We start from the raw sequence: 12,044 nt of genomic DNA, 5'->3' as shown, positions 1-12,044 counted from the left end.
CGTTAGATTACTAGTTACCGCCGAAACTAACGGCGTTACAGTAACGCGTTACTTTGTAACGCGTTAGTCCCAACACTGCTTATAGCATATAAGAATAGTCTATTACTGTTAAGCAAACTATGAATAATAAAACATGTGTCCTTTATCATAGCTACACATATGACAAAAAAGCGCGTGAAAATCAGTGGTATTCAGTGAGGTAAGATGAATTAAATGTGCTGACAGTTCATTGCTCCTGCCAAATGAATTGCACTGAGTGGAGCGGATCACCACTCCAAGATGGCGGCCCCGCGTCTCGTCATGCACCAGTAGGCAGTAGCGTTCGATGCTGCATACCCTTAGAAGATGTCTATGGTTATTACGTTAGCGGTGAGTTTACAGCCTCACTGATTTAACTACACAGCAAATAAAAGTCACGTTACTTAGCCAATAAACGTTATCTTACATTCAAAACTTACCCATCTTTGTGCATCTTCAAATGTCGAATGAAGTTGGAAGTTATTGCGTCTCCGTCTGTAATATTCGAACTGCATGCTTTGCATATGGCAATTCGTTTTTTGTTGACCAAGTCGTAGTTTTCATACCCGTACGAAACCAACTTTGGCATATTTTTTTCTCACTGGCGCGTCGTTTGACAATTCTTCTTCGTTGGTTTTCCTGCAATTTGATTGGATGAGTGCTTTGGGACGAAAACAACGTAGAACTAATTTGATTGGCTATTGTACTGAGAGCACACACGCTGACACACACAACATGCTAGATAGACAGACAAGTACAAAATGAAAGATACGGAGCGCTTCTTTTTAATCTTTGGGTTTTGGGGAAAGTAGCAAGTAATGTCAAGTCAAAAGGCTCAAGTCCAAGGGAAGTCACAAGTCATTGACGTTAAAGTCTAAGTCGAGTTGCAAGTCTCTTTACATTTTGAACAGTCGAGTCTAAAGTCATCAAATTCATGATTCGAGTCTGACTCGAGTCCATCATGTGACTCGAGTCCACACCTCTGGTAACGAACGCATGAATAATGATCTCAGCGTCGCTTGTGGACAAAATGGAACACATTTTAGCGATATTACGGAGATGAAGGAAGGCCGTTTTAGTAACACTCTTAATGTGTGACTCAAACGAGAGAGTTGGGTCGAAGATAATACCCAGATTCTTTACCTAGTCGCCTTGTGAATTGTTTGCATTTTTGTTACATTGTATGTATAGGAGTGTCCCGATACAACTTTTTCACTTCCGATACGATATCGATAACGGAGACTTGAGTCCTGGCCGATACCAATCTATAATCCAAATCGATATCAGCAGGAATTATAGTACCAACTTTTATTATTTTGCAGTGTGCAATGTTAAAAAATGTTTGATCAAGTGAAAACACTCAGAGAAGGTGGAGTGGAGTGTTCAACACCTAGTGGTCACAATAATTCATTAAATTAAGTGCATGATGCATACATTTGAATGATGTGGACACATTTGTTACTGCATACTCTCTATAAGCTTCTGCCTTGAGATTTTGTGCAAAACCCAAAAGTAGTGAAGTTGTCACGTTGTTTAAATGGTAAATACAAAGAGAATACAATGATTTGCAAATCCCTTTCAACTTATATTCAATTGAATAGACTGCGAAGACAAGATATTTCATGTTCACACTGAGAAACGTTATTTTTTGCAAATATTAGCTCATTTGGAATTTGATGCGTGCAACATGTGGCACAAGTGGCAAAAAAGACTGAGAATGTTGAGGAATGCTCACCAAATACTTATTTGGAACATCCCACAGGTGAACAAGCTAATTGGGAACAGGTGGGTGCCATGATTGGGTATAAAAGCAGCTTCCATGAAATGCTCAGTCATTCACAAACAAGGACGGGGCGAGGGTCACCACTTTGTCAACAATGCCTGAGCAAATTGTCCAAAAGTTTAACAACATTTCAGTTGTTGATTTGCAGTAAAAAAAACAAACAAACAAACAGGCAGCTCAGGTGCCAAAATTTTACTGTAAAATTGCAGTTTCTTTTTTATTTACAGTAAAAAAAACGAATGTACATTTTACAGTAAAATTCTGGCAACTCAGTTGCTTTTTTTTAACCATAAAAACAGCAGTACTGATTTTCCATTTACAGTAATATACACTACATTTTGCGGTACAATTATTGCAACCTACCATATTTTTTTTTACATTTTAGAAAAAAATATAATAATAAAATGCATTAAAATAATAAAATAGTATTCATTGTTAGAAGCGGCCCTCTGGGGCCAAACATAACAGCGATGTGGCCCTCAGTGAAAACGACTTTGACACCTCTGTTTTAGATGCAAGCCGATATTATCCGAAACTTGTTTTTTTTGCTGATATCGGACTCATTTCCGATATATGATATCGGACCGTGTGCAGTAAAGAGGCTTAATGCGGCTTAGTATTATAGGTGACAATGGAATGAGTATAATATCGAATTAATTTTTTAGACTGTTTCGACCACACATAGATTCGAACACTCGATATCATGACTGATCCGCTAATATAGCTAATGAATAATACATTAATTTAATCCTCGGAATCAAAAACAATTTGTGGGCTGAAAATGGCGTCGAAGCTGCACTTTGGACACCCCTGCTAGAAGTCATCCATATAGCCAACGAACCCCCACATATGTTATACCTTCAGAAAAGTGTACTTTCCGCCTATGGGCGTATTTTAAATTTGCAACATTTCAAGTTACCATGGCGACGCTATTCACGATTTAACAAAAAAATGTGCAAATTTTTTTGCAAAAACGGGCCAATTGAATAGGTACGCCTATTTTGTCTAATACGAGATGAACCGGCCAACGAACCCCCACATATGTTATGCCGTCGGAAAGTTCTCGTTTGCGCCGATAGGCATATTTTAAATCGGGAACATTTCACGTTACCATGGGGACACTATTCAAGACTATACAAAAACATCGGACAATTGAATGGGAACGCACCTTTATAACGGGGAATATTTCCAGCACACCTGCTTACCTCATCTCGTAGCACAGCCATTCTTTCACGAAGCTCGATGCTTAACGTCTCATTTTGTTCACACAGTTGTCTACTTTGACCCTGGCTAACAAGTGTTTATGTCCAATGTTTGGTTTTGCCTGGATGGCCATCGGAGTGAGGCGAGCGCCATCAGCCCGGCCTTCCTCTATTAAAGCGGATGGCTCACGCTCCAATTTTCAAGAGCATAGAAGCCCTGAATATTTGCTTTTTATTTGGTGAACAACCTGTCGTCACGGCGACATCTTTTATGCCACTGTCATGTGTTTCGGTGAAAACGTTGACACACATGTCCTCTCTCAGAAAATGTCACTTTTATGAAGCTCATGTGTCCCATGTGGCTTCTGGTGGCCCTCAAAGCTAAGAAAGTCAGCTAAATCTCTCAAACATTGGCCAAATTAAAGTAGATGCCATATTTCATTGTGCAGCTTCAGCAACATGCCAGCAGAGGGCGTCATCAGAACTAAAACTCAGTAAATTGAGCACAGTCATTGAATGTATTTGTGGCAATAGATGTGCATGATCTGTTGTTTTTGTTTCTTTCTCTCCAGAAGCAAAGTAAGGCGACATAAACACTGTCAGCGGGATGCAGTGCAATGCAAGTGACCCCTCCTCTGTAGTGAACCTATTAATGCAACTAATTACATCGCCAGGAGCTGCCTAATGAACCTTTTAATGAAATAAAACAGTCTAAATAATCTCAAGGTAGTGATCAGCGAGCTGCACTTCTGCCATCGCCAAGAGAGTCGATACATCAACACAAATAGTGAAGTGCCTCTGTTGCCGTACACTAATTAGAATTTGACCAAATAGAAATAAAAATAGACTTGAAAGTTGCATTAAACACCCGAATATCATAGTACCTTGCAAGAGCTCAATTCTGCATTTTGTTTTTTCAACAGGTTTTGTTACCATCACTCACTTTTTATTCACTAAAGTAGATTATTTTATTGATTTTACAGAGGTTGCATATTTTTACGCTGAAAAAAATGATGATGAATAATTTTTTTTAATAGTCTTACAGTATATTTAAGTCTTAAGAGCAACAGTAGTTATCTTATGTTTTTTTTTTTGTTTGTTTTTTTTTACAAATGTTTGACCGGTTGAACAAACTCTAAATGTAACCCAGTAATATGGGTTAATTTACCCTAACACTGAACAGCTGATCTGAGTTGGTTCAATCAATCCTGAGTATGTTGACTCTAAATTAAGACAACAATATTCCGTGCATCAGAAAAGTATTCACAGCCCTTCACTTTTTCCACATTATGTTACAGACTTATTTCAAATAGGTTTTGTCCTCAAAATTCTACACACAATACCCCGCTTTTACAAATGTATTAGAAAAAAAACAGAAACACATTTACTAAGTGTTCACAGTCTTTGCTCAATATTTTGTTGATGCACCTTTGGAAGCAATTACAATCCCAAGTCTTTTTTAATACGATGCCAAGACCTTGGCACACCTATCTTTGGCGGGCGCACACACACACACACACACACACACACACACACACACACACACACACACACGCACACACAAATTAATTTATAAATAATTATTTAAACGTGTCGTAAAAAAATTACGATTAATTATTTAGTCATGCAAGGAATGATTGACTTTATTTCATGATCTAATGAATTATTTAATAATTAAATGACACATTTAAGTAGTGTGCATAATATATATATATATATATATATATATATATATATATATATATATATATATATATATATATATATATACATATATACATATATATATATATATATATATATTATATATATACAGTATATATACACCATATTTTTCGGGCTATAAGTCGCTCCGGAGTATACGTCGCACCGGCCGAAAATGCACAATAAAGAAGGAAAAAAACATATATACATCGCACTGGAGTATAAGTCGCATTTTTGGGGGAAATTTATTTGATAAAATCCAACTCCAAGAATAGACATTTGAAAGGCAATTTAAAATAGATAAAGAATAGTGAACAACAGGCTGAATAAGTATACGTTATATGAGGCATAAATAACCAACTGAGAACATGCCTGGTATGTTAACGTAACATATTATGGTAAGAGTCATTCAAATAACTATAACATATAGAACATGCTATACGTTTACCAAACAATCTGTCACTCCCGATCGCTAAATCCGATGAAATCTTCCTCCCCCATGTCGCCTCTGGTATGCGCCCTGCTAGCGTCCTTTCTTTCTGCTGCTTGATTGCCGTTCTCTGCTGCATATTTCACTACGTCCAGTTTATACTCTGCAGTATATATGATTACCTTTTCGGTGCCATTTTAGTTCAGTCCTTCTCAGTTTTTATAAGTTACCGCCAATGTTGATGTGATCCATTTTAATAGCTCCGGCAGTAGCGTATAGCATATAGCATTCCATGACCCACAATGCACTTCTGCCATGACCCTCCCCCGCCGAATTCTTATTGGTTGGCGTGTGAGTGACGATTGCTGACGTGTGTGTTACGATTGAGGACATTTTCTTTGGCTCTTACGCGAATGAGATAAATAATAGTATTTGATATTTTACGGTAATGTGTTAATTTCACACATATGTCACTCCGGAGTATACGTCGCCCCCACGGCCAAATACGGGATAAATGGATGGATGGATGGATGGATGGATGGATAGATAGATGGAGCTACAGTGCGAGACATCCTGGATGAAAACCAACGCTTACCATCCAGCATGTGCCACTCACACCGGTGAATTGAATGATGAATGATAGGTGGTGGTCGGAGGGGCCGTTGGCGCAAATTGCAGCCACGCTTCTGTCAGTCTACCCCAGGGCAGCTGTGGCTATGAAAGTAGCTTACCACCACCAGGTGTGAATGAATGATGGGTTCTACATGTAAAGCGACTTTGGGTACTTAGAAAAGCGCTATATAAATCCCAGTTATTAATTAATTTTTTGAAATCAGGGTAAAACAAATATTATATTACATTAGTTTTTGCTAACAAGATAGTTTTTCTTACCAGTTCACTCTTTGTAATAATTTAAGTAATATCCTCCTGAAACTTAGATTTCCTTTGTGAATTTGACTCTTTGTGGAACGGAAAATCCTGAATTTCCACTCATCTCAGGGTTGACATATTTACAAAAAAAAAACTCCAACACATTTGGTCCTAACGTTAAAAAAAAAAAATCCAATTAAAAAAATTTAAATGCAATTATAGAGACCATATTTTTTGCAACCGTCCTGGCTCTCAATGTATTTCTTTTATATGTGTCCACCAGATGGTGCTATTTTTTCCCATTTAAAGCACACAGCAACGTTTCTCACCTTTTACTGTTTTCTGCCTTGCTGAAATAATGTGTTTCTATTAGTGTTGTTCCAATACCAATATTTTGATACCGGTAACGGTACTACAATATATTTCGATACTACTTTTCTAAACAAAGGGGACCACAAAAAATGTAATTATTGGCTTTATTTTAACAAAAAATGTTAGGGTACATGAAACATATGTTTATTATTGTAATTTAGTCCTTAAAGAAAATAGTGAACATAAGAGGAAACGTTTTTTTTAGTAGTAAGTAAACAAACAAAGACTCCTATTTAGTCTGCTGACATATGCAGTAACATATTGTGTCATTTATCTACCTATTACTTTGTCTACATTATGAGGGACAAACTGTAAAAATGAACTATTAATCTACTTGTTAATATCTGCTTATTTTCTCTTTTAACATGTTCTATCTACACTTCTGCTAAAATGTAATAATCACTTATTCTTCTCTTATTTGATACTGTACATTAGTTTTGGATGATACCACACATTTAGGTATCGATCCGATACCGAGTAGTTACATGATCATACATTGGTCATATTCAAAGTCCTCATGTGTCCAGGGACATAGTTACTGACTTTATAAACATAATATACATTTAAAAAAAATGAAAAAAAGATTTTGTGTTGCTAAAAAGATATTGATGTAATCATAGTAATATCGACTAGATACTTTCCTGTACTTGGTATCATTACAGTGGATGTCAGGTGTAGATCCACCCATGGCATTTGTTTACATTGTGACACCGGTAGGCTATTGTATCCTCCTACGGTGTGTAGTGAAGCATGTTTAGTTCTGCCTCGTCCTGCAGTGATAATGGTACTTGTAAGAAACTTACTTTGTCGCCATGGAGACGAGGATTAGTGATTTAGAAGTAGCTAAAACACTGCAGACTGCGGATGGATGCTAGCTGCTAGCTAGCTAGCCATGTCTTAAAGCACCTCTTCCCGAGGGTGTTTTAGTGTTATAACTTCACCTTTATCTTTACTTTTTACACCAAAATGCGTCCATTCTCCCTTTTCTGTCTACACACTGTGTCTGCTTGTAAATACTCTGTGTGTGTGCACTGCCGAAACTGCTCCTCTGCTCAGAAACCAGCAATGTCACGACGTGACGACGACGTGCTGTCATGCCTGTTAAAAAAAAAGTTGGGGGGGTGGGAACCGGTACTTTTTAGAGGCAGTATAGGACTGAATATGATTCATTGGTATCGCGGTACTATACTAGTACAACCCTAGTTTCTAATGATGTTGGATGATGGTGTGTACCGTATTTTTCGGAGTATAAGTCGCTCCGGCCGAAAACGCATAATAAAGAAGGAAAACAACATATAAGTCGCACTGGAGCATAAGTCGCATTTTTGGGGGAAATTAATTTGATAAAACCCAACACCAAGAACAGACATTTGAAAGGCAATTTAAAATAAATAAAGAATAGTGAACAACAGGCTGAATAAGTGTACGTTACATGAGGCATAAATAACCAACTGAGAACGTGCCTGGTATGTTAACGTAACATATTATGGTAAGAGTCATTCAAATAACTAACATATAGAACATGCTATATGTTTACCAAACAATCTGTCACTCCTAATCGCTAAATCCCATGAAATCTTATACGTCTAGTCTCTTACGTGAATGAGCTAAATAATATTATTTGATATTTTACGGTAATGTGTTAATAATTTCACACATAAGTCGCTCTTGAGTATAAGTCTATGAAAAAAACTAAACCGATGTAAACAAAGTGGCCTTTAAAGATCTACAATTCCCATAATAAAATTAATGTTGTGAAAATATAATGAATATTTCTGGTTAAGACAGTTTCAAAGGACAAAATTATTTACAACGGAAATAATTCATGTATAAAATATTGACTATGATCTTTTGGGGACAAATGAGAGAGGATATTTAAAGTCATTGTGAAAATGGTTGCACAACTTCCAATTGTCAAATATCAGTTTCATCCAAACGTCAAGGTACATCTTTGTTATGATTAATTAGCAACCCCCGCAGCCACGTGTCTGCAACTGCAATAACATGTTGGATGTCATTAGCTTTAATTGTTTACCTTTGGGAGCGCCCCATGCTCAGTAAGACCCTGGGTCCACGCCTGTGTCACATACAGCAAACTTTGCTTGTGGCGCCAGTCTGAGTCATCCCGGGGGAAAGCCTTATCTAAAATATGATTTTATGACATGATCACGTACAAAAGTGAGTGTTGTTATCTTTATAAAGTCAGAAACTTTGATCTTGTATTGGATCTGATCAGATTGTGAAGTGGCGGTTGGATGTATGTGCGGATGTTCCAATGGTGCAAGATCCATCTGTCCATCGGTCATTTAGGAGGCAGGAATGTTGCATTGTTGAGAGTTGTTTGTGAGGGGTGGGGGGAGGGGGGGGGGGGGGGAGAGAGAGAGCGACACAGAGAGAGAGAGACAGAGAGAGAGAGAGAGAGAGACAGAGACACACACACTCTTGTATTTCTTACCTTCTTGATACCTCCGAAAAATGCCTTCCTCTTTAGGACCACCCTCTCTAGATGTATAAAGATGTGTATTTACAACATTAATAATACATACATACTATGTAAATATAAAAAATTTTGTTGTGAAAAATTAGTTGGAAAAAGGTGAAAAAAGTCACAATTTCATGAGAAAAACTTAGAATTTTGGCAGTATTATAAAAAAAGTCGTAATTTTACTCAACGCAAGTAAAAATTTTACAAGAAAAACTGAACATTTGTGCAATAATATGATAAAAGTTGGAATTTTACCCGACAAGTCACAATTTTATAAGAAAACTAACATTTTGGCAATATTATAATAACAAATCTGAATTTTACTTGCAAAAAATGTCACTATTTTACAAGAACAACAAAAAAATGGCGATATTGTGATAAGTCAGAATTTTAGATGACAAATGTCACCACTGTACATTAAAAAGTAATAATTTTACATAAAAAAGTAATACTTTTACGAAAAAGTATTGTAATATTACGGAAACAGAAATAAGAGAAATTGTTCCCAATTTTATGAGAAAAAAAGTCGACACATTGTAAGAAAAAGACTGCTTTTAGTAAAAAAAAAATGGGGGGAATTTTAGGTTTGTAGTTGTTTTTTAATCTTCATTATTTACTTCAGGTTATTATAGTATGTCTCGATATACATATGTATTTATTTTTTAATTTTAGTCAAAGGGGGCGCATTTCAATTTCTTACACACACTTGTTATTTCATGTGTTGGCCAACAACACCAGAAATGTGTCCCGTGAAAAACCGCCCGACCAGAACTCTAATAACTAAAGTTCCTTGGGTGAATACGGTAATGTAAACTCACTACACCGGTATGTGCTTTCATGGTGAGTTTACTGACAGATATAAGTAAGAACTTCACACTACTTTATATTATAAATGGCAACAGTGGAGGATGAATGTCACATAACAAGAAGATAGAGAAAAAGAAGAAGATTATCGACTACGGTGTCGGCATGGACTGTAAAGGCAGACGCGCGCAAATTTTCAGGACTTATGCAGACCCCAAATACATTTCAACAGGTACCAGAAGGTAAGAAAAGTTGCTTTTGCATAATATTGCGAAACAATATTCTAGATAATATGTCTTACCTTACACACACACCAAAACAATACTCCTATGTTGAAGCACAGTACAATCCATCAAGCGGGGTGGCTTCATAGCTTACCAAAGTCCTACTAAAACATTTGATGGATTTTTGAGTGCCGTGTGTAATGTTCTATATTTTCAATGGAACATATACAATTTTGGTGTTTTTACTTGAGTCATATTGCAGTCTACACGTATCTCTTATGTGTGTGTAACCTATCCGTGCTACAAATCAATGTAAAGTGTATAGGGTGTTATGGGCTAGGGCTAGAACTAGAGTTTGGACTCGGAGAGAGAAGGCAGAGGTTGAATTGCAGTTTGGTTGGCACCGTGTATTAAAGAATTAGTGATGGACAGCAGATATATACACAACAATGAGTTGAATGGCCATTCAACGTGAGAGCAATTTGAAGGAAAACAGAGTTACTATATACAAATTCAATTCAATGTCTCTGGATCTTGTTTAAACCTCAGCTCAGATAATAAAGTTCTTGGAGAAAGTTTTTGGAGACAGTATAGCAGTACAGTCCATGTGCTGCAGTTAAGGGTGAACATTTAAAGAGAATCCTGGCCTGTGTAAGAACCAGGACCATCCTTGTAAATCAATGTGTACACAAGTCAAATATCTTCATTAAATAACACGAATTGCATTATAAAGTATTCAGAACAGCTTCTAGTGTTTTCCTCAATATTGTACAATATAAATCAACATACATGTCAGAATCACAATATGCAATAAAGTGCTAAAATACCCATTAGGAGCGTAAATACGACCTATACAAAGCGGTCAGTGCACTAAACATGCTTATTATCAAACACATTACTTGGCACTCAGCATCAAGGGTTGGAATTGGGGTTAAATGACCAAAAATGATTCCCGGGCACGGCCACTGCTGCTGCTCACTGCTCCCCTCACCTCCCAGGGGGTGATCAAGGGTGATGGGTCAAATGCAGAGGGTAAATTTACCACACCTAGTGTGTGTGTGACTATCATTGCTACTTTAACTTTAATATTCAAAAGTACATTCAATTTAAAGTCATGTAAAGCTAATAGCTTCAGTAGTAAAGTGCATTTAGGGGTTGTACGTGTCAAATAACAATGCAAGGCTAAGCGCCATAAGTGCACATTATCATTGCTTCAAGTCATACACTTTGTACAATGGAACAATCAGAGAGAGACTAATGCTACAGGTGCTAATTTCATAAACAATAATGCTACAGGTGCTAACTCGCCAACTTCGCTTCTACAGTCACACACAGCTCAATGACAAACAATCCGGCACTGGTAGTCGGCTCTATAAAGTTAACAAATAGGCATTTAGTTTAGAATCCCGTCAGCACAATATTTGAGGTGAAAAGGAGACTAAAAACCTACCTCGAGCAGAAATACCACCTGTCTACTGTCCACTTCCTGCTACCGGCTTATAAGCACAGCTGATTGGACCGCTGCGGTCACGTGACTAGGGAGATTGCGCCGAGCTCAAAGAGTAATAGAGAGCAAGAGCATACAAGTCACTTCCAAGTTTCTGCTACCCATAGACATGTTATAAGTAGACGCAGCATTAGCTGCTGTGACGCGAGAAATTGGGCCGCCATCTTGAAGTGGTGATGAGGAGCCGGCGAGCAGCCTAACTGACATTTGACAGGTAGAAAACAAAGATGCTAAACCGACAGTTGACAGGTAGAAAACAAAGATGCTTTGATTGATTGATTGAAACTTTTATTAGTAGATTGCACAGTTTGACCACTAAATGGTAACACCCGAATAAGTTTTTCAACTTATTTAAGTTGTTAGCTAACTAGACAATCAGATGGACATTGGCTATACAGTATTATACAAGTCTAAATTTAGTCTAGCTTTCCAACCCAATTTTGTGTAGCCCACCTTCGTGAAATGTGTGGGACAAAATATGTGATAAACATTTGTATGTGAAAATCACAAAGAAATCGTCTGGGGGTTTGGTTTACAAACTTTCAGCCCCACCTAAAACAAAATTCACCAGCCGCCACTGATTATGATGCATTCTCATTTTGGCAAAATATAAGACAAGACTTTCTTAACAGTATAATTGTAACC

At 37.2% G+C, this 12,044-nt stretch overlaps 1 protein-coding gene across 2 annotated transcripts in view; it reads right to left on the bottom strand.

Moving 5' to 3' along the window:
• Positions 1–11,411, bottom strand: part of LOC133614823 (rho guanine nucleotide exchange factor 26-like) — an 89,764-nt gene extending 78,353 nt beyond the window's left edge. The window contains exon 1 of one of the 2 annotated variants that reach the window (XM_061973098.1): positions 11,343–11,411. The gene's annotated coding sequence lies outside the window, so the exon portion shown is untranslated. The remainder of the gene's footprint in view (positions 1–11,342) is intronic. The other variant, XM_061973096.2, reaches the window with a different exon arrangement.
• Positions 11,412–12,044: the final 633 nt, after the last annotated feature.

This window comes from Nerophis lumbriciformis, linkage group LG17 (assembly GCF_033978685.3).
Source record: "Nerophis lumbriciformis linkage group LG17, RoL_Nlum_v2.1, whole genome shotgun sequence".
Classification (NCBI taxonomy): domain Eukaryota; kingdom Metazoa; phylum Chordata; class Actinopteri; order Syngnathiformes; family Syngnathidae; genus Nerophis; species Nerophis lumbriciformis.
This window is presented reverse-complemented; position numbering and strand designations above follow the sequence as displayed.